Source organism: Gastrolobium bilobum, unplaced genomic scaffold, assembly GCF_033153095.1.
Source record: "Gastrolobium bilobum isolate Gb01-03AN ecotype WA unplaced genomic scaffold, APGP_CSIRO_Gbil_v1 utg12088, whole genome shotgun sequence".
In the NCBI taxonomy this organism is placed as follows: domain Eukaryota; kingdom Viridiplantae; phylum Streptophyta; class Magnoliopsida; order Fabales; family Fabaceae; genus Gastrolobium; species Gastrolobium bilobum.
In genome coordinates, this window is record NW_026896880.1 from 173,386 (window position 1) to 177,786 (window position 4,401).

Consider the following 4,401-nt stretch of genomic DNA (forward strand, 5'->3'; position numbering starts at 1 on the left):
AGAGGCTGGATTTATAAGAGAGATACAATACACCACCTGGCTGTCAAATATGGTGATGGTTAAAAAACCAAGTGGGAAATGGATAATTTGTGTGGACTATATCGACTTAAACAAGGTCTGCCCTAAAGATTCCTACCCAATTCCTAACATAGACCAATTGGTGGATAACTCCTCTAGCTTCCAACTTCTCTCATTCATGGATGTTTTCTCGAGATATAATCAAATTCCTCTACATCCATCTGACCACGAGAAAATCGCCTTCATAAGTGAAAAGGGAAATTTTTGCTACAAGGTCATGCCATTCGGGCTCAAAAACGCAAAGGCAACATATCAGAGAATGATGAACAAGTTCTTTGATAAGAAAATTACGAAGAACCTGGAAGTATACATAGACGACATGATAGTAAAGTCTATGCAACCAGAAGATCATATAGCTGACCTCAAAGAAACGTTTGCACAACTGAGAGCCCAGCGAATCAGGTTGAACCCGGCGAAATGCGCGTTCGGGGTACCAGCGGGAAAGTTTTTGGGCTTTATGCTCACAAATTATGGAATTGAAGTTAACCCCGACAAATGCAAAGCCGTGCTTGAAATGAAAGAACCCCAAAACAAAAAAGAAATTCAACAGCTCACAGGACGGCTTGCCGCCCTTACAAGATTCCTACCGAGGTCGGCGGAAGGTAGTGGTTGGAGGTGTATGTTAGTAGTATAGTATAACATGATCATACATATTGTATGTATAGTGGTACATGGGATATACCGAGTCTCTAGCCAGTAAACAGTTTGCCTTCGGACGTTACAGACTTCCACTAGATAGGTCTCCATGAGGGAGTTCCAATTATGATTTGGAATCGGGTGTAAATGGATGGAGGGTGCCTTGGTTGATGTTCCGGGAACACTTCCTTGGTTTGGAACCCGTAGGCTATGTGCCGAGGCCACTAGGCCGGATGTTGCGTGGTATTGGCATCGACCATTCCAGCTTCTTCGTATTTTGTTCCCTATGCTTCTTTATTTCACTAAATCCCTTGCTTTATCCCGTTTTAAAGGTTGTATTATATTATTGATATGCATCGAAGTGAGCCATTGGACGGATTAATCTAAAGAACCTCTGGGTTACTGAGATATATTCGTATATCTCACCTCGTTTTGGGGACTTTATTTCAGGTAGTGCCAGTGGTGTTGGAGCGGCGGGCAAGAGGCCCGTAGGATGAGCTTGGATATAGGCTTATTTTGCATTTTGTGGCTGTTGGGCCTAGGCTAGACTTAGGTCATGAACAATGCATGTGATTCAGGATTATTGTTGTCATCTTTGTTCATGATATATTTTGTCTAAGTTTAGTCTTTTATTGTCATGATTTATTTTGGAGAATTTATTATGTATATTTGAAAGACAATTGTAATAGTTGTAAAGAAGTTTGTAATTTGTAATTTGGAGACATTGTGTAATATTGAAGCATGTATAAGATGAAAGGGCAATAGGCCTATTCTAGGATTTGATTTATGTTTTATGTCAAAGAAATGCATGCAAAGGAATTAATGTGATTGAAAAGGTTTAAGAATTGATATTGAAATTGTTAAGTTGTAAAGTGAACTCATTCATCAGCTGAGACAAACTGACAGACTTCCTACTGAAGGCATCTGCCACCACATTAGTTTTACTCGGATGGTATTTCAGTTCAAAATCATAATCCTTTAGGAATTCAACCATCTCCGCTGTCTCATGTTCAGCTCCTTCTGATCAAACAAATATTTCAAACTTTTGTGATCACTGAACACAGCAAACTTCATCCCATACAGAAAATGCCTCCAGATTTTCAAGGCAAACACAATAGCAGCAAGCTCCAAGTCGTGCGTCGGATAATTTTCTTCATGAGGCTTCAATTGCCTAGAAGCATAAGCAACCACCTTCCTATCTTGCATCAGATCACTCCCCAAAACTTTCTTGGAAGCATCACAGTACATTTCGAACTCACCTTCCGGATCGGGAAGGGTCAACACAGGAGCAGTAGTCAACTTCTCTTTAAGTGTCAGAAAACAATCTTCATATTCCTGGGTCCACACAAAAAGAGTATCCTTTCGTGTCAATCGGGTCAACGACAATACCATAGAAGAAAATCCCTCTGTAAACCTGTGATAATAACCAGCAAGACCCAGAAAGCTTCGGATCTCATTCAAAGTCTTAGGTCGTTCCAGTTACTTACCGCTTCAATCTTACTTGGATCCACCGCAACACAACTAGCAGAAATAACATGACCCAGAAATTACACCTCAGATAGCCAGAATTCACACTTAGATGGCTTAGCATACAACTTTTTATCTTTCAACACCTAAAACACAGTCCTCAGATGCTCTGTATGCTCTTCTTTACTCTTGGAATAAATCAGGATGTCATCGATAAACACTATCACAAACTGGTCCAAATACGGTTTGAAAATACGATTCATATAATCCATGAACACTATAGGGGCACTAGTAAGCCCAAAAGGAATCACTTGATACTCAAAGTATCCGTATCTGGATCGGAACGCCGTTTTAGGCACATCCTCCGGCTTAATCCAGATCTGGTGGTATCCGGACCAGAGATCAATCTTAGAAAATACACAAGCACCCATCAACTGATCCAGCAAATCATCAATACGTGGCAACAGGTACCTGTTCTTAATTGTAACCTTACTTAACTGCTGATAATCAGTACACAATCTCATGCTATTGTCCTTCTTTTTCACAAATATTACTGGTGCTCCCTATGGAGACACACTCGGTCTGATAAAGTTCTTTGCAGATAGCTCTTAAATATGTTTCCTTAACTCAGCCAGCTCTAGTGGCGACATCCGGTATGGAGCCAAAGAGATAGGTCCCACACCAGGCAACAAATCAATAGAGAATTCAATCTCTCTCTCAAGTGGAAATTTCGGTATCTCATCAGGAAATACATCAGCAAATTCATTAACCACCGGAATACTTGAAATTTTTAACTCCTTAGCACCAACCAATCCACCCAAGAAGATATAACCCAGATCACCAGCCTTCAAGGCTTTAATTGTTTGACAGACAGACAGATAAGGAGGTGGACAAACAGAGGGCTTCTCATGAGATAATATCAACCTCTTTCCGCAACAATCAATCATTGCGCAGTTTTGAGACAACCAGCCCATACCCAAAATCAAATTAACAGAGGCCAGGGGCAAGATAATCAAATCAATGGTGTAACCCCTGCCTTCGTAGACAAATCCGACTTCTTTACAAATAAAAGAGGAATCACTAATCTCTCCTGTAGCAGTAGTAATACGCATAGGGGGAATTATTCGTGTTACCCTTAAGTTCAACCCCTTAGCAATATATTCTGCCACGAACGAATGTGTCGCTCCCGAATCAAACAAAACAAACAAATCAATATTAGAGATGAAAATTATATCTTTAACAAGATTCAGTGCCTTCTCTGTCTGCTGCACATTTGTAGTATATACCCGTCCAACGATAGGAGCAGATGGCAAGGCCTGCAGATTCGCAGTCTGCCGAGTATTACTATAACACTCCCTGGCAAAATGCCCAACCTTACCACATTTGAAGCATGAATTAGGAGCCGCAGTACAAGGGCCTCTGTGGTACCTCTTACATTTTTCACACTGAGGAGCGAAATTTTTGTCATTGTAACCATTCCTCTGACCACCACCCCTCTTAAATTGACCAGAAGGCTGCCTTACTTACAACCCCCTACCCATGTTATTATTATGATGGTAGCCACCCCTTTTGTTATTACCAAAAGGACCAGATGTCCTCTTAATCTCTTGTTCTCTTGCAGAATTAGACTTCGGATATCTGCCATACACAGTCTCGACCCTCTTGCACTGGGTCACTAGATCAGCAAAGTTTCTCACAGCAGTGTTTGACATACGCTTTGCAATTTTCTCATTCAATCCTCTTTGAAATTTTGCAGATAAGAATTCAGGAGTCGGCAGAACACCCCCATAATTGGCAAACTTGACCAATTCATTAAACTTGGCCAAATAAGCATCAACTGTCATAGTTCCCTGTACCAGTTTATCAAATTCCCCTTGTTTAGCCTACGGACATCCCTGAGAAAGTACTCCTCATGAAACAATCCCTCAAATAAAGTCCAAGTCAATTCCTCTCCCTGAATAACAAATGGGCGAGATGCATTGCACCACCACTCGTGGGCATCACCCTCTAGCATATAGACAGAATACATCAATTTCTGGGAATCCTGGCACCTCATTACCTAAAAGATTTTGTCCATCCCCATCAACCATGTAGTAACTACATTTGGGTCTCTTGACCCCTGAAATGCTGGCGGTTTGTGTTTTCTAAAAGTTATGAGTCTCCGCTCATCAGCACCAGCATCTAATTGCTCAGCAACCACGGAGGACTGAGCAACAACAT